The following is a 17465-nucleotide window of genomic DNA, read 5'->3' as shown; positions in this document are numbered from 1 at the left end:
GGGACCGTCCGAACCGTCGAAGAAACGCACAGATCCGGTGTGGTCTAGTGGCTAGGATACCTGGCTTTCACCCAGGAGGCCCGGGTTCGATTCCCGGTACCGGAACGGAATTTTTTCCACACTACTCGTGACAAGTTTGAGCTGTCCGAGCTGCCGTTTCCCGTCCTGCTCGCAATATAGCTACTGTTTCGTGACAGTCAGCAGAATATAGACGAGGGAAGCAGACACACGACGGCCATAGAAATGGTGTATGGCTTCATGCCACACGGTTCCAGTGTAGGCCTGAGCAACTGCATCTGTCGAGGCCCGTTAGCTCAGTTGGTTAGAGCGTCGTGCTAATAACGCGAAGGTCGTGGGTTCGATCCCCCCACGGGCCACTACGCATTTACTACTACGAAAAGGCAGCGCCTATTTCAGCTGGCGAGTGTGATGACCACCCTGCGTGGAAGTTGACAGAGGTTCCGAACCCGACCTGTCGGGAAGCGCTACAGCATTCACTCGCCAATGGCCATAGTGTGCTCGATACACTGGTTCTCAACCGATAAAGAGAAAATGAGAGGAAATGTCCGATTGCCGATGCGTAACAACTTTGGCCCTTGTCAGTACTTGGGCGGGTAAGTGCATCGGAACACAGGGTACTGTTGGCAGTTTTACTTCCTATTTTTCTTTCTCCTTTGTTTTCGGAGCCACAGCCCGATTCGGTCAGGGAGACGCCACCGTGAAATGAAGGGGCGTGCTGTGTGTCCATCGCCTCGCCTCTCCTTACCTCTCTCAGTCGTTTCTCGTGCTTGTTGTTTTGATATAGGCCGATTTGAGAGCGTCAGCTCTCGCGTCAGCCGAGCAAAGTCGAGACAAGTCGAGACACACTACAGGCTGGTCTGCAGCGAGTAACAGGGAGGAAAACAAAACATTAATTTCAAGGCGCGTGGCAAAAGTACCCATACGCGAAATTAAAAGCCTGCTGCGGTGGCCGGGAATCGAACCCGGATCAACTGCTTGGAAGGCAACTATGCTGACCATTACACCACCACCGCACAAGGGAGCGCCCCGGCGCCGCACTGTGTCGGCTTCCCGCCTGTCGGCAGCGGCCGAAGGTGATGGTACCTGGCAGGCGCATTTCGAGGTAGGCTAGGGGAGCACATCCAGACGCATTCGGACAGCATATCCGCGCACATTTCGCATCCTTTGGCAAGAGTCGGCTCTGGCGACGCAAGAGTACGCAGAGGACGGCGTTCTGGCGGCGATTTTAAGCAGTACAGTGCAGGGTTCAGCGTCTGCAGCATCTTCTCGGCAGAATGCTATGGCGCTTGACGACAGTCCCACTTTCCCTTAAGACAACTGCTCGGGAAGCAGCTTGAAGTTGATACCGACCGGAGCATCGGTGGTTCAGTGGTAGAATGCTCGCCTGCCACGCGGGCGGCCCGGGTTCGATTCCCGGCCGATGCATCATTTTGCTTTTCCCGCGGTAATGCTGCCGTGTGGCTTGCGCGCTTGACATGCACGATCCACAAGAATGTATAGCTGGATTCCCTTGAGAAGAACCGAGAACGCAGCACTGGCGGGTCCCCACTGGGACGCTCGCATCATGTTCTATAGACTAGCGTCGGCCTGGCCTCACAAGTTGCTGTGTCCAGGTGCCTCCGAGGCACTGAACTTTAACGACAAGGAGTGCTGCCTATCGTTGCAAAAGCTGCAGCAACACCGCAATCAACTGGGCCGGCAATGCACGTGTAGCAAACAGAACACGTTATCCAGGAAGTACAGTGTCTTCACGTCTAACATTCGGTATGATACTTACCCAGTTTCCAGGACAAACGGTTCACCGGTGCCTCGGTAGCGCAGTAGGCAGCGCGTAAGTCTCATAATCTTAAGGTCGTGAGTTCGATCCTCACCCGGGGCATTTAATTTTCTGTGACTGATGGTGGTGCTGTTGCTGGGGCCCCAACTTATTTCTTGTTTGTTATCCACAACGCTTCAGCGGGAAAATGTTTACTTCCTGTTATTGCTACTTACAGCTTCCCTTTTCCTCTTCTCCCAGCAGAGCATGAAGCCAAAAGCATTGCTCTGAGACGTTTGAGGTGCGCGCCTTGCCAGTCAGCATGCGCAAAGATGCTCGCAAAGAGAGATGGGCGCGGACGCGGGACTCGGCACGAAATGCGCCAAGGGACCGTCCGAACCGTCGAAGAAACGCACAGATCCGGTGTGGTCTAGTGGCTAGGATACCTGGCTTTCACCCAGGAGGCCCGGGTTCGATTCCCGGTACCGGAACGGAATTTTTTCCACACTACTCGTGACAAGTTTGAGCTGTCCGAGCTGCCGTTTCCCGTCCTGCTCGCAATATAGCTACTGTTTCGTGACAGTCAGCAGAATATAGACGAGGGAAGCAGACACACGACGGCCATAGAAATGGTGTATGGCTTCATGCCACACGGTTCCAGTGTAGGCCTGAGCAACTGCATCTGTCGAGGCCCGTTAGCTCAGTTGGTTAGAGCGTCGTGCTAATAACGCGAAGGTCGTGGGTTCGATCCCCCCACGGGCCACTACGCATTTACTACTACGAAAAGGCAGCGCCTATTTCAGCTGGCGAGTGTGATGACCACCCTGCGTGGAAGTTGACAGAGGTTCCGAACCCGACCTGTCGGGAAGCGCTACAGCATTCACTCGCCAATGGCCATAGTGTGCTCGATACACTGGTTCTCAACCGATAAAGAGAAAATGAGAGGAAATGTCCGATTGCCGATGCGTAACAACTTTGGCCCTTGTCAGTACTTGGGCGGGTAAGTGCATCGGAACACAGGGTACTGTTGGCAGTTTTACTTCCTATTTTTCTTTCTCCTTTGTTTTCGGAGCCACAGCCCGATTCGGTCAGGGAGACGCCACCGTGAAATGAAGGGGCGTGCTGTGTGTCCATCGCCTCGCCTCTCCTTACCTCTCTCAGTCGTTTCTCGTGCTTGTTGTTTTGATATAGGCCGATTTGAGAGCGTCAGCTCTCGCGTCAGCCGAGCAAAGTCGAGACAAGTCGAGACACACTACAGGCTGGTCTGCAGCGAGTAACAGGGAGGAAAACAAAACATTAATTTCAAGGCGCGTGGCAAAAGTACCCATACGCGAAATTAAAAGCCTGCTGCGGTGGCCGGGAATCGAACCCGGATCAACTGCTTGGAAGGCAACTATGCTGACCATTACACCACCACCGCACAAGGGAGCGCCCCGGCGCCGCACTGTGTCGGCTTCCCGCCTGTCGGCAGCGGCCGAAGGTGATGGTACCTGGCAGGCGCATTTCGAGGTAGGCTAGGGGAGCACATCCAGACGCATTCGGACAGCATATCCGCGCACATTTCGCATCCTTTGGCAAGAGTCGGCTCTGGCGACGCAAGAGTACGCAGAGGACGGCGTTCTGGCGGCGATTTTAAGCAGTACAGTGCAGGGTTCAGCGTCTGCAGCATCTTCTCGGCAGAATGCTATGGCGCTTGACGACAGTCCCACTTTCCCTTAAGACAACTGCTCGGGAAGCAGCTTGAAGTTGATACCGACCGGAGCATCGGTGGTTCAGTGGTAGAATGCTCGCCTGCCACGCGGGCGGCCCGGGTTCGATTCCCGGCCGATGCATCATTTTGCTTTTCCCGCGGTAATGCTGCCGTGTGGCTTGCGCGCTTGACATGCACGATCCACAAGAATGTATAGCTGGATTCCCTTGAGAAGAACCGAGAACGCAGCACTGGCGGGTCCCCACTGGGACGCTCGCATCATGTTCTATAGACTAGCGTCGGCCTGGCCTCACAAGTTGCTGTGTCCAGGTGCCTCCGAGGCACTGAACTTTAACGACAAGGAGTGCTGCCTATCGTTGCAAAAGCTGCAGCAACACCGCAATCAACTGGGCCGGCAATGCACGTGTAGCAAACAGAACACGTTATCCAGGAAGTACAGTGTCTTCACGTCTAACATTCGGTGTGATACTTACCCAGTTTCCAGGACAAACGGTTCACCGGTGCCTCGGTAGCGCAGTAGGCAGCGCGTAAGTCTCATAATCTTAAGGTCGTGAGTTCGATCCTCACCCGGGGCATTTAATTTTCTGTGACTGATGGTGGTGCTGTTGCTGGGGCCCCAACTTATTTCTTGTTTGTTATCCACAACGCTTCAGCGGGAAAATGTTTACTTCCTGTTATTGCTACTTACAGCTTCCCTTTTCCTCTTCTCCCAGCAGAGCATGAAGCCAAAAGCATTGCTCTGAGACGTTTGAGGTGCGCGCCTTGCCAGTCAGCATGCGCAAAGATGCTCGCAAAGAGAGATGGGCGCGGACGCGGGACTCGGCACGAAATGCGCCAAGGGACCGTCCGAACCGTCGAAGAAACGCACAGATCCGGTGTGGTCTAGTGGCTAGGATACCTGGCTTTCATCCAGGAGGCCCGGGTTCGATTCCCGGTACCGGAACGGAATTTTTTCCACACTACTCGTGACAAGTTTGAGCTGTCCGAGCTGCCGTTTCCCGTCCTGCTCGCAATATAGCTACTGTTTCGTGACAGTCAGCAGAATATAGACGAGGGAAGCAGACACACGACGGCCATAGAAATGGTGTATGGCTTCATGCCACACGGTTCCAGTGTAGGCCTGAGCAACTGCATCTGTCGAGGCCCGTTAGCTCAGTTGGTTAGAGCGTCGTGCTAATAACGCGAAGGTCGTGGGTTCGATCCCCCCACGGGCCACTACGCATTTACTACTACGAAAAGGCAGCGCCTATTTCAGCTGGCGAGTGTGATGACCACCCTGCGTGGAAGTTGACAGAGGTTCCGAACCCGACCTGTCGGGAAGCGCTACAGCATTCACTCGCCAATGGCCATAGTGTGCTCGATACACTGGTTCTCAACCGATAAAGAGAAAATGAGAGGAAATGTCCGATTGCCGATGCGTAACAACTTTGGCCCTTGTCAGTACTTGGGCGGGTAAGTGCATCGGAACACAGGGTACTGTTGGCAGTTTTACTTCCTATTTTTCTTTCTCCTTTGTTTTCGGAGCCACAGCCCGATTCGGTCAGGGAGACGCCACCGTGAAATGAAGGGGCGTGCTGTGTGTCCATCGCCTCGCCTCTCCTTACCTCTCTCAGTCGTTTCTCGTGCTTGTTGTTTTGATATAGGCCGATTTGAGAGCGTCAGCTCTCGCGTCAGCCGAGCAAAGTCGAGACAAGTCGAGACACACTACAGGCTGGTCTGCAGCGAGTAACAGGGAGGAAAACAAAACATTAATTTCAAGGCGCGTGGCAAAAGTACCCATACGCGAAATTAAAAGCCTGCTGCGGTGGCCGGGAATCGAACCCGGATCAACTGCTTGGAAGGCAACTATGCTGACCATTACACCACCACCGCACAAGGGAGCGCCCCGGCGCCGCACTGTGTCGGCTTCCCGCCTGTCGGCAGCGGCCGAAGGTGATGGTACCTGGCAGGCGCATTTCGAGGTAGGCTAGGGGAGCACATCCAGACGCATTCGGACAGCATATCCGCGCACATTTCGCATCCTTTGGCAAGAGTCGGCTCTGGCGACGCAAGAGTACGCAGAGGACGGCGTTCTGGCGGCGATTTTAAGCAGTACAGTGCAGGGTTCAGCGTCTGCAGCATCTTCTCGGCAGAATGCTATGGCGCTTGACGACAGTCCCACTTTCCCTTAAGACAACTGCTCGGGAAGCAGCTTGAAGTTGATACCGACCGGAGCATCGGTGGTTCAGTGGTAGAATGCTCGCCTGCCACGCGGGCGGCCCGGGTTCGATTCCCGGCCGATGCATCATTTTGCTTTTCCCGCGGTAATGCTGCCGTGTGGCTTGCGCGCTTGACATGCACGATCCACAAGAATGTATAGCTGGATTCCCTTGAGAAGAACCGAGAACGCAGCACTGGCGGGTCCCCACTGGGACGCTCGCATCATGTTCTATAGACTAGCGTCGGCCTGGCCTCACAAGTTGCTGTGTCCAGGTGCCTCCGAGGCACTGAACTTTAACGACAAGGAGTGCTGCCTATCGTTGCAAAAGCTGCAGCAACACCGCAATCAACTGGGCCGGCAATGCACGTGTAGCAAACAGAACACGTTATCCAGGAAGTACAGTGTCTTCACGTCTAACATTCGGTATGATACTTACCCAGTTTCCAGGACAAACGGTTCACCGGTGCCTCGGTAGCGCAGTAGGCAGCGCGTAAGTCTCATAATCTTAAGGTCGTGAGTTCGATCCTCACCCGGGGCATTTAATTTTCTGTGACTGATGGTGGTGCTGTTGCTGGGGCCCCAACTTATTTCTTGTTTGTTATCCACAACGCTTCAGCGGGAAAATGTTTACTTCCTGTTATTGCTACTTACAGCTTCCCTTTTCCTCTTCTCCCAGCAGAGCATGAAGCCAAAAGCATTGCTCTGAGACGTTTGAGGTGCGCGCCTTGCCAGTCAGCATGCGCAAAGATGCTCGCAAAGAGAGATGGGCGCGGACGCGGGACTCGGCACGAAATGCGCCAAGGGACCGTCCGAACCGTCGAAGAAACGCACAGATCCGGTGTGGTCTAGTGGCTAGGATACCTGGCTTTCACCCAGGAGGCCCGGGTTCGATTCCCGGTACCGGAACGGAATTTTTTCCACACTACTCGTGACAAGTTTGAGCTGTCCGAGCTGCCGTTTCCCGTCCTGCTCGCAATATAGCTACTGTTTCGTGACAGTCAGCAGAATATAGACGAGGGAAGCAGACACACGACGGCCATAGAAATGGTGTATGGCTTCATGCCACACGGTTCCAGTGTAGGCCTGAGCAACTGCATCTGTCGAGGCCCGTTAGCTCAGTTGGTTAGAGCGTCGTGCTAATAACGCGAAGGTCGTGGGTTCGATCCCCCCACGGGCCACTACGCATTTACTACTACGAAAAGGCAGCGCCTATTTCAGCTGGCGAGTGTGATGACCACCCTGCGTGGAAGTTGACAGAGGTTCCGAACCCGACCTGTCGGGAAGCGCTACAGCATTCACTCGCCAATGGCCATAGTGTGCTCGATACACTGGTTCTCAACCGATAAAGAGAAAATGAGAGGAAATGTCCGATTGCCGATGCGTAACAACTTTGGCCCTTGTCAGTACTTGGGCGGGTAAGTGCATCGGAACACAGGGTACTGTTGGCAGTTTTACTTCCTATTTTTCTTTCTCCTTTGTTTTCGGAGCCACAGCCCGATTCGGTCAGGGAGACGCCACCGTGAAATGAAGGGGCGTGCTGTGTGTCCATCGCCTCGCCTCTCCTTACCTCTCTCAGTCGTTTCTCGTGCTTGTTGTTTTGATATAGGCCGATTTGAGAGCGTCAGCTCTCGCGTCAGCCGAGCAAAGTCGAGACAAGTCGAGACACACTACAGGCTGGTCTGCAGCGAGTAACAGGGAGGAAAACAAAACATTAATTTCAAGGCGCGTGGCAAAAGTACCCATACGCGAAATTAAAAGCCTGCTGCGGTGGCCGGGAATCGAACCCGGATCAACTGCTTGGAAGGCAACTATGCTGACCATTACACCACCACCGCACAAGGGAGCGCCCCGGCGCCGCACTGTGTCGGCTTCCCGCCTGTCGGCAGCGGCCGAAGGTGATGGTACCTGGCAGGCGCATTTCGAGGTAGGCTAGGGGAGCACATCCAGACGCATTCGGACAGCATATCCGCGCACATTTCGCATCCTTTGGCAAGAGTCGGCTCTGGCGACGCAAGAGTACGCAGAGGACGGCGTTCTGGCGGCGATTTTAAGCAGTACAGTGCAGGGTTCAGCGTCTGCAGCATCTTCTCGGCAGAATGCTATGGCGCTTGACGACAGTCCCACTTTCCCTTAAGACAACTGCTCGGGAAGCAGCTTGAAGTTGATACCGACCGGAGCATCGGTGGTTCAGTGGTAGAATGCTCGCCTGCCACGCGGGCGGCCCGGGTTCGATTCCCGGCCGATGCATCATTTTGCTTTTCCCGCGGTAATGCTGCCGTGTGGCTTGCGCGCTTGACATGCACGATCCACAAGAATGTATAGCTGGATTCCCTTGAGAAGAACCGAGAACGCAGCACTGGCGGGTCCCCACTGGGACGCTCGCATCATGTTCTATAGACTAGCGTCGGCCTGGCCTCACAAGTTGCTGTGTCCAGGTGCCTCCGAGGCACTGAACTTTAACGACAAGGAGTGCTGCCTATCGTTGCAAAAGCTGCAGCAACACCGCAATCAACTGGGCCGGCAATGCACGTGTAGCAAACAGAACACGTTATCCAGGAAGTACAGTGTCTTCACGTCTAACATTCGGTATGATACTTACCCAGTTTCCAGGACAAACGGTTCACCGGTGCCTCGGTAGCGCAGTAGGCAGCGCGTAAGTCTCATAATCTTAAGGTCGTGAGTTCGATCCTCACCCGGGGCATTTAATTTTCTGTGACTGATGGTGGTGCTGTTGCTGGGGCCCCAACTTATTTCTTGTTTGTTATCCACAACGCTTCAGCGGGAAAATGTTTACTTCCTGTTATTGCTACTTACAGCTTCCCTTTTCCTCTTCTCCCAGCAGAGCATGAAGCCAAAAGCATTGCTCTGAGACGTTTGAGGTGCGCGCCTTGCCAGTCAGCATGCGCAAAGATGCTCGCAAAGAGAGATGGGCGCGGACGCGGGACTCGGCACGAAATGCGCCAAGGGACCGTCCGAACCGTCGAAGAAACGCACAGATCCGGTGTGGTCTAGTGGCTAGGATACCTGGCTTTCACCCAGGAGGCCCGGGTTCGATTCCCGGTACCGGAACGGAATTTTTTCCACACTACTCGTGACAAGTTTGAGCTGTCCGAGCTGCCGTTTCCCGTCCTGCTCGCAATATAGCTACTGTTTCGTGACAGTCAGCAGAATATAGACGAGGGAAGCAGACACACGACGGCCATAGAAATGGTGTATGGCTTCATGCCACACGGTTCCAGTGTAGGCCTGAGCAACTGCATCTGTCGAGGCCCGTTAGCTCAGTTGGTTAGAGCGTCGTGCTAATAACGCGAAGGTCGTGGGTTCGATCCCCCCACGGGCCACTACGCATTTACTACTACGAAAAGGCAGCGCCTATTTCAGCTGGCGAGTGTGATGACCACCCTGCGTGGAAGTTGACAGAGGTTCCGAACCCGACCTGTCGGGAAGCGCTACAGCATTCACTCGCCAATGGCCATAGTGTGCTCGATACACTGGTTCTCAACCGATAAAGAGAAAATGAGAGGAAATGTCCGATTGCCGATGCGTAACAACTTTGGCCCTTGTCAGTACTTGGGCGGGTAAGTGCATCGGAACACAGGGTACTGTTGGCAGTTTTACTTCCTATTTTTCTTTCTCCTTTGTTTTCGGAGCCACAGCCCGATTCGGTCAGGGAGACGCCACCGTGAAATGAAGGGGCGTGCTGTGTGTCCATCGCCTCGCCTCTCCTTACCTCTCTCAGTCGTTTCTCGTGCTTGTTGTTTTGATATAGGCCGATTTGAGAGCGTCAGCTCTCGCGTCAGCCGAGCAAAGTCGAGACAAGTCGAGACACACTACAGGCTGGTCTGCAGCGAGTAACAGGGAGGAAAACAAAACATTAATTTCAAGGCGCGTGGCAAAAGTACCCATACGCGAAATTAAAAGCCTGCTGCAGTGGCCGGGAATCGAACCCGGATCAACTGCTTGGAAGGCAACTATGCTGACCATTACACCACCACCGCACAAGGGAGCGCCCCCGCGCCGCACTGTGTCGGCTTCCCGCCTGTCGGCAGCGGCCGAAGGTGATGGTACCTGGCAGGCGCATTTCGAGGTAGGCTAGGGGAGCACATCCAGACGCATTCGGACAGCATATCCGCGCACATTTCGCATCCTTTGGCAAGAGTCGGCTCTGGCGACGCAAGAGTACGCAGAGGACGGCGTTCTGGCGGCGATTTTAAGCAGTACAGTGCAGGGTTCAGCGTCTGCAGCATCTTCTCGGCAGAATGCTATGGCGCTTGACGACAGTCCCACTTTCCCTTAAGACAACTGCTCGGGAAGCAGCTTGAAGTTGATACCGACCGGAGCATCGGTGGTTCAGTGGTAGAATGCTCGCCTGCCACGCGGGCGGCCCGGGTTCGATTCCCGGCCGATGCATCATTTTGCTTTTCCCGCGGTAATGCTGCCGTGTGGCTTGCGCGCTTGACATGCACGATCCACAAGAATGTATAGCTGGATTCCCTTGAGAAGAACCGAGAACGCAGCACTGGCGGGTCCCCACTGGGACGCTCGCATCATGTTCTATAGACTAGCGTCGGCCTGGCCTCACAAGTTGCTGTGTCCAGGTGCCTCCGAGGCACTGAACTTTAACGACAAGGAGTGCTGCCTATCGTTGCAAAAGCTGCAGCAACACCGCAATCAACTGGGCCGGCAATGCACGTGTAGCAAACAGAACACGTTATCCAGGAAGTACAGTGTCTTCACGTCTAACATTCGGTATGATACTTACCCAGTTTCCAGGACAAACGGTTCACCGGTGCCTCGGTAGCGCAGTAGGCAGCGCGTAAGTCTCATAATCTTAAGGTCGTGAGTTCGATCCTCACCCGGGGCATTTAATTTTCTGTGACTGATGGTGGTGCTGTTGCTGGGGCCCCAACTTATTTCTTGTTTGTTATCCACAACGCTTCAGCGGGAAAATGTTTACTTCCTGTTATTGCTACTTACAGCTTCCCTTTTCCTCTTCTCCCAGCAGAGCATGAAGCCAAAAGCATTGCTCTGAGACGTTTGAGGTGCGCGCCTTGCCAGTCAGCATGCGCAAAGATGCTCGCAAAGAGAGATGGGCGCGGACGCGGGACTCGGCACGAAATGCGCCAAGGGACCGTCCGAACCGTCGAAGAAACGCACAGATCCGGTGTGGTCTAGTGGCTAGGATACCTGGCTTTCACCCAGGAGGCCCGGGTTCGATTCCCGGTACCGGAACGGAATTTTTTCCACACTACTCGTGACAAGTTTGAGCTGTCCGAGCTGCCGTTTCCCGTCCTGCTCGCAATATAGCTACTGTTTCGTGACAGTCAGCAGAATATAGACGAGGGAAGCAGACACACGACGGCCATAGAAATGGTGTATGGCTTCATGCCACACGGTTCCAGTGTAGGCCTGAGCAACTGCATCTGTCGAGGCCCGTTAGCTCAGTTGGTTAGAGCGTCGTGCTAATAACGCGAAGGTCGTGGGTTCGATCCCCCCACGGGCCACTACGCATTTACTACTACGAAAAGGCAGCGCCTATTTCAGCTGGCGAGTGTGATGACCACCCTGCGTGGAAGTTGACAGAGGTTCCGAACCCGACCTGTCGGGAAGCGCTACAGCATTCACTCGCCAATGGCCATAGTGTGCTCGATACACTGGTTCTCAACCGATAAAGAGAAAATGAGAGGAAATGTCCGATTGCCGATGCGTAACAACTTTGGCCCTTGTCAGTACTTGGGCGGGTAAGTGCATCGGAACACAGGGTACTGTTGGCAGTTTTACTTCCTATTTTTCTTTCTCCTTTGTTTTCGGAGCCACAGCCCGATTCGGTCAGGGAGACGCCACCGTGAAATGAAGGGGCGTGCTGTGTGTCCATCGCCTCGCCTCTCCTTACCTCTCTCAGTCGTTTCTCGTGCTTGTTGTTTTGATATAGGCCGATTTGAGAGCGTCAGCTCTCGCGTCAGCCGAGCAAAGTCGAGACAAGTCGAGACACACTACAGGCTGGTCTGCAGCGAGTAACAGGGAGGAAAACAAAATATTAATTTCAAGGCGCGTGGCAAAAGTACCCATACGCGAAATTAAAAGCCTGCTGCGGTGGCCGGGAATCGAACCCGGATCAACTGCTTGGAAGGCAACTATGCTGACCATTACACCACCACCGCACAAGGGAGCGCCCCGGCGCCGCACTGTGTCGGCTTCCCGCCTGTCGGCAGCGGCCGAAGGTGATGGTACCTGGCAGGCGCATTTCGAGGTAGGCTAGGGGAGCACATCCAGACGCATTCGGACAGCATATCCGCGCACATTTCGCATCCTTTGGCAAGAGTCGGCTCTGGCGACGCAAGAGTACGCAGAGGACGGCGTTCTGGCGGCGATTTTAAGCAGTACAGTGCAGGGTTCAGCGTCTGCAGCATCTTCTCGGCAGAATGCTATGGCGCTTGACGACAGTCCCACTTTCCCTTAAGACAACTGCTCGGGAAGCAGCTTGAAGTTGATACCGACCGGAGCATCGGTGGTTCAGTGGTAGAATGCTCGCCTGCCACGCGGGCGGCCCGGGTTCGATTCCCGGCCGATGCATCATTTTGCTTTTCCCGCGGTAATGCTGCCGTGTGGCTTGCGCGCTTGACATGCACGATCCACAAGAATGTATAGCTGGATTCCCTTGAGAAGAACCGAGAACGCAGCACTGGCGGGTCCCCACTGGGACGCTCGCATCATGTTCTATAGACTAGCGTCGGCCTGGCCTCACAAGTTGCTGTGTCCAGGTGCCTCCGAGGCACTGAACTTTAACGACAAGGAGTGCTGCCTATCGTTGCAAAAGCTGCAGCAACACCGCAATCAACTGGGCCGGCAATGCACGTGTAGCAAACAGAACACGTTATCCAGGAAGTACAGTGTCTTCACGTCTAACATTCGGTATGATACTTACCCAGTTTCCAGGACAAACGGTTCACCGGTGCCTCGGTAGCGCAGTAGGCAGCGCGTAAGTCTCATAATCTTAAGGTCGTGAGTTCGATCCTCACCCGGGGCATTTAATTTTCTGTGACTGATGGTGGTGCTGTTGCTGGGGCCCCAACTTATTTCTTGTTTGTTATCCACAACGCTTCAGCGGGAAAATGTTTACTTCCTGTTATTGCTACTTACAGCTTCCCTTTTCCTCTTCTCCCAGCAGAGCATGAAGCCAAAAGCATTGCTCTGAGACGTTTGAGGTGCGCGCCTTGCCAGTCAGCATGCGCAAAGATGCTCGCAAAGAGAGATGGGCGCGGACGCGGGACTCGGCACGAAATGCGCCAAGGGACCGTCCGAACCGTCGAAGAAACGCACAGATCCGGTGTGGTCTAGTGGCTAGGATACCTGGCTTTCACCCAGGAGGCCCGGGTTCGATTCCCGGTACCGGAACGGAATTTTTTCCACACTACTCGTGACAAGTTTGAGCTGTCCGAGCTGCCGTTTCCCGTCCTGCTCGCAATATAGCTACTGTTTCGTGACAGTCAGCAGAATATAGACGAGGGAAGCAGACACACGACGGCCATAGAAATGGTGTATGGCTTCATGCCACACGGTTCCAGTGTAGGCCTGAGCAACTGCATCTGTCGAGGCCCGTTAGCTCAGTTGGTTAGAGCGTCGTGCTAATAACGCGAAGGTCGTGGGTTCGATCCCCCCACGGGCCACTACGCATTTACTACTACGAAAAGGCAGCGCCTATTTCAGCTGGCGAGTGTGATGACCACCCTGCGTGGAAGTTGACAGAGGTTCCGAACCCGACCTGTCGGGAAGCGCTACAGCATTCACTCGCCAATGGCCATAGTGTGCTCGATACACTGGTTCTCAACCGATAAAGAGAAAATGAGAGGAAATGTCCGATTGCCGATGCGTAACAACTTTGGCCCTTGTCAGTACTTGGGCGGGTAAGTGCATCGGAACACAGGGTACTGTTGGCAGTTTTACTTCCTATTTTTCTTTCTCCTTTGTTTTCGGAGCCACAGCCCCGATTCGGTCAGGGAGACGCCACCGTGAAATGAAGGGGCGTGCTGTGTGTCCATCGCCTCGCCTCTCCTTACCTCTCTCAGTCGTTTCTCGTGCTTGTTGTTTTGATATAGGCCGATTTGAGAGCGTCAGCTCTCGCGTCAGCCGAGCAAAGTCGAGACAAGTCGAGACACACTACAGGCTGGTCTGCAGCGAGTAACAGGGAGGAAAACAAAACATTAATTTCAAGGCGCGTGGCAAAAGTACCCATACGCGAAATTAAAAGCCTGCTGCGGTGGCCGGGAATCGAACCCGGGATCAACTGCTTGGAAGGCAACTATGCTGACCATTACACCCACCACCGGCACAAGGGAGCGCCCCGGCGGCCGCACTGTGTCGGCTTCCCGCCTGTCGGCAGCGGCCGAAGGTGATGGTACCTGGCAGGCGCATTTCGAGGTAGGCTAGGGGAGCACATCCAGGACGCATTCGGACAGCATATCCGCGCACATTTCGCATCCTTTGGCAAGAGTCGGCTCTGGCGACGCAAGAGTACGCAGAGGACGGCGTTCTGGCGGCGATTTTAAGCAGTACAGTGCAGGGTTCAGCGTCTGCAGCATCTTCTCGGCAGAATGCTATGGCGCTTGACGACAGTCCCACTTTCCCTTAAGACAACTGCTCGGGAAGCAGCTTGAAGTTGATACCGACCGGAGCATCGGTGGTTCAGTGGTAGAATGCTCGCCTGCCACGCGGGCGGCCCGGGTTCGATTCCCGGCCGATGCATCATTTTGCTTTTCCCGCGGTAATGCTGCCGTGTGGCTTGCGCGCTTGACATGCACGATCCACAAGATGTATAGCTGGATTCCCTTGAGAAGAACCGAGAACGCAGCACTGAGCGGGTCCCCACTGGGGACGCTCGCATCATGTTCTATAGACTAGCGTCGGCCTGGCCTCACAAGTTGCTGTGTCCCAGGTGCCTCCGAGGCACTGAACTTTAACGACAAGGAGGTGGCTGCCTATCGTTGCAAAAGCTGCAGCAACAACACCGCAATCAACTGGGCCGGCAATGCACGTGTAGCAAACAGAACACGTTATCCAGGAAGTACAGTGTCCTTCACGTCTAACATCGGTATGATACTTACCCAGTTTCCCAGGACAACGGTTCACCGGTGCCTCGGTAGCGCAGTAGGCAGCGCGTAAGTCTCATAATCTTAAGGTCGTGAGTTCGATCCTCACCCGGGGGCATTTAATTTTCTGTGACTGATGGTGGTGCTGTTGCTGGGGCCCCAACTTATTTCTTGTTTGTTATCCCACAACGCTTCAGCGGGAAAATGTTTACTTCCTGTTATTGCTACTTACAGCTTCCCTTTTCCTCTTCTCCCAGCAGAGCATGAAGCCAAAAAGCATTGCTCTGAGACGTTTGAGGTGCGCGCCTTGCCAGTCAGCATGCGCAAAGATGCTCGCAAGAGAGATGGGCGCGGACGCGGGACTCGGCACGAAATGCGCCAAGGGACCGTCCGAACCGTCGAAGAAACGCACAGATCCGGTGTGGTCTAGTGGCTAGGATACCTGGCTTTCACCCAGGAGGCCCGGGTTCGATTCCCGGTACCGGAACGGAATTTTTTCCACACTACTCGTGACAAGTTTGAGCTGTCCGAGCTGCCGTTTCCCGTCCTGCTCGCAATATAGCTACTGTTTCGTGACAGTCAGCAGAATATAGACGAGGGAAGCAGACACACGACGGCCATAGAAATGGTGTATGGCTTCATGCCACACGGTTCCAGTGTAGGCCTGAGCAACTGCATCTGTCGAGGCCCGTTAGCTCAGTTGGTTAGAGCGTCGTGCTAATAACGCGAAGGTCGTGGGTTCGATCCCCCCACGGGCCACTACGCATTTACTACTACGAAAAGGCAGCGCCTATTTCAGGCTGGCGAGTGTGATGACCACCCTGCGTGGAAGTTGACAGAGGTTCCGAACCCGACCTGTCGGGAAGCGCTACAGCATTCACTCGCCAATGGCCATAGTGTGCTCGATACACTGGTTCTCAACCGATAAAGAGAAAAATGAGAGGAAATGTCCGATTGCCGATGCGTAACAACCTTTGGCCCTTGTCAGTACTTGGGCGGGTAAGTGCATCGGAACACAGGGTACTGTTGGCAGTTTTACTTCCTATTTTTCTTTCTCCTTTGTTTTCGGAGCCACAGCCCGATTCGGTCAGGGAGACGCCACCGTGAAATGAAGGGGCGTGCTGTGTGTCCACTGCCTCGCCTCTCCTTACCTCTCTCAGTCGTTTCTCGTGCTTGTTGTTTTGATATAGGCCGATTTGAGAGCGTCAGCTCTCTGCGTCAGCCGAGCAAAGTCGAGACAAGTCGAGACACACTACAGGCTGGTCTGCAGCGAGTAACAGGGAGGAAAACAAAATATTAATTTCAAGGCGCGTGGCAAAAGTACCCATACGCGAAATTAAAAGCCTGCTGCGGTGGCCGGGAATCGAACCCGGATCAACTGCTTGGAAGGCAACTATGCTGACCATTACACCACCACCGCACAAGGGAGCGCCCCGGCGCCGCACTGGTGTCGGCTTCCCCGCCTGTCGCAGCGGCCGAAGGTGATGGTACCTGGCAGGCGCATTTCGAGGTAGGCTAGGGGAGCACATCCAGACGCATTCGGACAGCATATCCGCGCACATTTCGCATCCTTTGGCAAGAGTCGGCTCTGGCGACGCAAGAGTACGCAGAGGACGGCGTTCTGGCGGCGATTTTAAGCAGTACAGGCAGGGTTCAGCGTCCCTGCAGCATCTTCTCGGCAGAATGCTATGGCGCTTGACGACAGTCCCACTTTCCCTTAAGGACAACTGCTCGGGAAGCAGCTTGAAGTTGATACCGACCGGAGGCATCGGTGGTTCAGTGGTAGAATGCTCGCCTGCCACGCGGGCGGCCCGGGTTCGATTCCCGGCCGATGCATCATTTTGCTTTTTCCCGCGGTAATGCTGCCGTGTGGCTTGCGCGCTTGACATGCACGATCCACAAGAATGTATAGCTGGATTCCCTTGAGAAGAACCGAGAACGCAGCACTGGCGGGTCCCCACTGGGACGCTCGCATCATGTTCTATAGACTAGCGTCGGCCTGGCCTCACAAGTTGCTGTGTCCAGGTGCCTCCGAGGCACTGAACTTTTACGACAAGGAGTGCTGCCTATCGTTGCAAAAGCTGCAGCAACACCGCAATCAACTGGGCCGGCAATGCACGTGTAGCAACAGAACACGTTATCCAGGAAGTTACAGTGTCTTCACGTCTAACATTCGGTATGATACTTACCCAGTTTCCAGGACAAACGGTTCACCGGTGCCTCGGTAGCGCAGTAGGCAGCGCGTAAGTCTCATAATCTTAAGGTCGTGAGTTCGATCCTCACCCGGGGCATTTAATTTTCTGTGACTGATGGTGGTGCTGTTGCTGGGGCCCCAACTTATTTCTTGTTTGTTATCCACAACGCTTCAGCGGGAAAATGTTTACTTCCTGTTATTGCTACTTACAGCTTCCCTTTTCCTCTTCTCCCAGCAGAGCATGAAGCCAAAAGCATTGCTCTGAGGACGTTTGAGGTGCGCGCCTTGCCAGTCAGCATGCGCAAAGATGCTCGCAAAGAGAGATGGGCGCGGACGCGGGACTCGGCACGAAATGCGCCAAGGGACCGTCCGAACCGTCGAAGAAACGCACAGATCCGGTGTGGTCTAGTGGCTAGGATACCTGGCTTTCACCCAGGAGGCCCGGGTTCGATTCCCGGTACCGGAACGGAATTTTTTCCAATCTGTCTCGCGTGTGT

The 17465-nt window shown here is 54.5% G+C and overlaps 41 non-coding genes across 41 annotated transcripts; 33 read left to right on the top strand and 8 right to left on the bottom strand.

Moving 5' to 3' along the window:
• The first annotated feature begins 33 nt into the window (after positions 1–33).
• On the top strand, positions 34–105 carry Trnae-uuc (transfer RNA glutamic acid (anticodon UUC)). The gene has a single exon. It is a non-coding gene; the product is annotated as a tRNA-Glu (tRNA).
• Positions 106–303: 198 nt separating this feature from the next.
• Trnai-aau (transfer RNA isoleucine (anticodon AAU)) lies at positions 304–377 on the top strand. The gene has a single exon. It is a non-coding gene; the product is annotated as a tRNA-Ile (tRNA).
• Positions 378–962: 585 nt separating this feature from the next.
• Trnag-ucc (transfer RNA glycine (anticodon UCC)) lies at positions 963–1034 on the bottom strand. Its single transcript has one exon. It is a non-coding gene; the product is annotated as a tRNA-Gly (tRNA).
• A 341-nt stretch (positions 1035–1375) lies between these two features.
• Trnag-gcc (transfer RNA glycine (anticodon GCC)) lies at positions 1376–1446 on the top strand. Its single transcript has one exon. It is a non-coding gene; the product is annotated as a tRNA-Gly (tRNA).
• A 381-nt stretch (positions 1447–1827) lies between these two features.
• On the top strand, positions 1828–1900 carry Trnam-cau (transfer RNA methionine (anticodon CAU)). Its single transcript has one exon. It is a non-coding gene; the product is annotated as a tRNA-Met (tRNA).
• A 296-nt stretch (positions 1901–2196) lies between these two features.
• On the top strand, positions 2197–2268 carry Trnae-uuc (transfer RNA glutamic acid (anticodon UUC)). Its single transcript has one exon. It is a non-coding gene; the product is annotated as a tRNA-Glu (tRNA).
• A 198-nt stretch (positions 2269–2466) lies between these two features.
• On the top strand, positions 2467–2540 carry Trnai-aau (transfer RNA isoleucine (anticodon AAU)). The gene has a single exon. It is a non-coding gene; the product is annotated as a tRNA-Ile (tRNA).
• Positions 2541–3125: 585 nt separating this feature from the next.
• Positions 3126–3197, bottom strand: Trnag-ucc (transfer RNA glycine (anticodon UCC)). The gene has a single exon. It is a non-coding gene; the product is annotated as a tRNA-Gly (tRNA).
• A 341-nt stretch (positions 3198–3538) lies between these two features.
• Trnag-gcc (transfer RNA glycine (anticodon GCC)) lies at positions 3539–3609 on the top strand. The gene has a single exon. It is a non-coding gene; the product is annotated as a tRNA-Gly (tRNA).
• Positions 3610–3990: 381 nt separating this feature from the next.
• Positions 3991–4063, top strand: Trnam-cau (transfer RNA methionine (anticodon CAU)). Its single transcript has one exon. It is a non-coding gene; the product is annotated as a tRNA-Met (tRNA).
• Positions 4064–4359: 296 nt separating this feature from the next.
• Trnae-uuc (transfer RNA glutamic acid (anticodon UUC)) lies at positions 4360–4431 on the top strand. Its single transcript has one exon. It is a non-coding gene; the product is annotated as a tRNA-Glu (tRNA).
• Positions 4432–4629: 198 nt separating this feature from the next.
• Trnai-aau (transfer RNA isoleucine (anticodon AAU)) lies at positions 4630–4703 on the top strand. The gene has a single exon. It is a non-coding gene; the product is annotated as a tRNA-Ile (tRNA).
• A 585-nt stretch (positions 4704–5288) lies between these two features.
• On the bottom strand, positions 5289–5360 carry Trnag-ucc (transfer RNA glycine (anticodon UCC)). The gene has a single exon. It is a non-coding gene; the product is annotated as a tRNA-Gly (tRNA).
• A 341-nt stretch (positions 5361–5701) lies between these two features.
• On the top strand, positions 5702–5772 carry Trnag-gcc (transfer RNA glycine (anticodon GCC)). The gene has a single exon. It is a non-coding gene; the product is annotated as a tRNA-Gly (tRNA).
• Positions 5773–6153: 381 nt separating this feature from the next.
• Trnam-cau (transfer RNA methionine (anticodon CAU)) lies at positions 6154–6226 on the top strand. Its single transcript has one exon. It is a non-coding gene; the product is annotated as a tRNA-Met (tRNA).
• Positions 6227–6522: 296 nt separating this feature from the next.
• Trnae-uuc (transfer RNA glutamic acid (anticodon UUC)) lies at positions 6523–6594 on the top strand. The gene has a single exon. It is a non-coding gene; the product is annotated as a tRNA-Glu (tRNA).
• Positions 6595–6792: 198 nt separating this feature from the next.
• Positions 6793–6866, top strand: Trnai-aau (transfer RNA isoleucine (anticodon AAU)). The gene has a single exon. It is a non-coding gene; the product is annotated as a tRNA-Ile (tRNA).
• A 585-nt stretch (positions 6867–7451) lies between these two features.
• Positions 7452–7523, bottom strand: Trnag-ucc (transfer RNA glycine (anticodon UCC)). The gene has a single exon. It is a non-coding gene; the product is annotated as a tRNA-Gly (tRNA).
• A 341-nt stretch (positions 7524–7864) lies between these two features.
• Trnag-gcc (transfer RNA glycine (anticodon GCC)) lies at positions 7865–7935 on the top strand. Its single transcript has one exon. It is a non-coding gene; the product is annotated as a tRNA-Gly (tRNA).
• Positions 7936–8316: 381 nt separating this feature from the next.
• On the top strand, positions 8317–8389 carry Trnam-cau (transfer RNA methionine (anticodon CAU)). Its single transcript has one exon. It is a non-coding gene; the product is annotated as a tRNA-Met (tRNA).
• A 296-nt stretch (positions 8390–8685) lies between these two features.
• On the top strand, positions 8686–8757 carry Trnae-uuc (transfer RNA glutamic acid (anticodon UUC)). Its single transcript has one exon. It is a non-coding gene; the product is annotated as a tRNA-Glu (tRNA).
• Positions 8758–8955: 198 nt separating this feature from the next.
• Trnai-aau (transfer RNA isoleucine (anticodon AAU)) lies at positions 8956–9029 on the top strand. Its single transcript has one exon. It is a non-coding gene; the product is annotated as a tRNA-Ile (tRNA).
• Positions 9030–9614: 585 nt separating this feature from the next.
• Trnag-ucc (transfer RNA glycine (anticodon UCC)) lies at positions 9615–9686 on the bottom strand. Its single transcript has one exon. It is a non-coding gene; the product is annotated as a tRNA-Gly (tRNA).
• A 341-nt stretch (positions 9687–10027) lies between these two features.
• Trnag-gcc (transfer RNA glycine (anticodon GCC)) lies at positions 10028–10098 on the top strand. Its single transcript has one exon. It is a non-coding gene; the product is annotated as a tRNA-Gly (tRNA).
• A 381-nt stretch (positions 10099–10479) lies between these two features.
• On the top strand, positions 10480–10552 carry Trnam-cau (transfer RNA methionine (anticodon CAU)). The gene has a single exon. It is a non-coding gene; the product is annotated as a tRNA-Met (tRNA).
• Positions 10553–10848: 296 nt separating this feature from the next.
• Positions 10849–10920, top strand: Trnae-uuc (transfer RNA glutamic acid (anticodon UUC)). Its single transcript has one exon. It is a non-coding gene; the product is annotated as a tRNA-Glu (tRNA).
• A 198-nt stretch (positions 10921–11118) lies between these two features.
• On the top strand, positions 11119–11192 carry Trnai-aau (transfer RNA isoleucine (anticodon AAU)). Its single transcript has one exon. It is a non-coding gene; the product is annotated as a tRNA-Ile (tRNA).
• A 585-nt stretch (positions 11193–11777) lies between these two features.
• Trnag-ucc (transfer RNA glycine (anticodon UCC)) lies at positions 11778–11849 on the bottom strand. Its single transcript has one exon. It is a non-coding gene; the product is annotated as a tRNA-Gly (tRNA).
• A 341-nt stretch (positions 11850–12190) lies between these two features.
• Positions 12191–12261, top strand: Trnag-gcc (transfer RNA glycine (anticodon GCC)). Its single transcript has one exon. It is a non-coding gene; the product is annotated as a tRNA-Gly (tRNA).
• A 381-nt stretch (positions 12262–12642) lies between these two features.
• Positions 12643–12715, top strand: Trnam-cau (transfer RNA methionine (anticodon CAU)). Its single transcript has one exon. It is a non-coding gene; the product is annotated as a tRNA-Met (tRNA).
• Positions 12716–13011: 296 nt separating this feature from the next.
• Trnae-uuc (transfer RNA glutamic acid (anticodon UUC)) lies at positions 13012–13083 on the top strand. Its single transcript has one exon. It is a non-coding gene; the product is annotated as a tRNA-Glu (tRNA).
• Positions 13084–13281: 198 nt separating this feature from the next.
• Trnai-aau (transfer RNA isoleucine (anticodon AAU)) lies at positions 13282–13355 on the top strand. Its single transcript has one exon. It is a non-coding gene; the product is annotated as a tRNA-Ile (tRNA).
• Positions 13356–13941: 586 nt separating this feature from the next.
• Trnag-ucc (transfer RNA glycine (anticodon UCC)) lies at positions 13942–14016 on the bottom strand. Its single transcript has one exon. It is a non-coding gene; the product is annotated as a tRNA-Gly (tRNA).
• A 343-nt stretch (positions 14017–14359) lies between these two features.
• Trnag-gcc (transfer RNA glycine (anticodon GCC)) lies at positions 14360–14430 on the top strand. Its single transcript has one exon. It is a non-coding gene; the product is annotated as a tRNA-Gly (tRNA).
• Positions 14431–14818: 388 nt separating this feature from the next.
• Trnam-cau (transfer RNA methionine (anticodon CAU)) lies at positions 14819–14892 on the top strand. The gene has a single exon. It is a non-coding gene; the product is annotated as a tRNA-Met (tRNA).
• Positions 14893–15189: 297 nt separating this feature from the next.
• Trnae-uuc (transfer RNA glutamic acid (anticodon UUC)) lies at positions 15190–15261 on the top strand. Its single transcript has one exon. It is a non-coding gene; the product is annotated as a tRNA-Glu (tRNA).
• A 198-nt stretch (positions 15262–15459) lies between these two features.
• Positions 15460–15533, top strand: Trnai-aau (transfer RNA isoleucine (anticodon AAU)). The gene has a single exon. It is a non-coding gene; the product is annotated as a tRNA-Ile (tRNA).
• A 589-nt stretch (positions 15534–16122) lies between these two features.
• Trnag-ucc (transfer RNA glycine (anticodon UCC)) lies at positions 16123–16194 on the bottom strand. Its single transcript has one exon. It is a non-coding gene; the product is annotated as a tRNA-Gly (tRNA).
• Positions 16195–16539: 345 nt separating this feature from the next.
• Trnag-gcc (transfer RNA glycine (anticodon GCC)) lies at positions 16540–16610 on the top strand. The gene has a single exon. It is a non-coding gene; the product is annotated as a tRNA-Gly (tRNA).
• Positions 16611–16992: 382 nt separating this feature from the next.
• Positions 16993–17065, top strand: Trnam-cau (transfer RNA methionine (anticodon CAU)). The gene has a single exon. It is a non-coding gene; the product is annotated as a tRNA-Met (tRNA).
• A 297-nt stretch (positions 17066–17362) lies between these two features.
• On the top strand, positions 17363–17434 carry Trnae-uuc (transfer RNA glutamic acid (anticodon UUC)). Its single transcript has one exon. It is a non-coding gene; the product is annotated as a tRNA-Glu (tRNA).
• Positions 17435–17465: the final 31 nt, after the last annotated feature.

Source organism: Schistocerca gregaria, unplaced genomic scaffold, assembly GCF_023897955.1.
Source record: "Schistocerca gregaria isolate iqSchGreg1 unplaced genomic scaffold, iqSchGreg1.2 ptg000747l, whole genome shotgun sequence".
Taxonomy (NCBI): Eukaryota; Metazoa; Arthropoda; class Insecta; order Orthoptera; family Acrididae; genus Schistocerca; species Schistocerca gregaria.
This window is presented reverse-complemented; position numbering and strand designations above follow the sequence as displayed.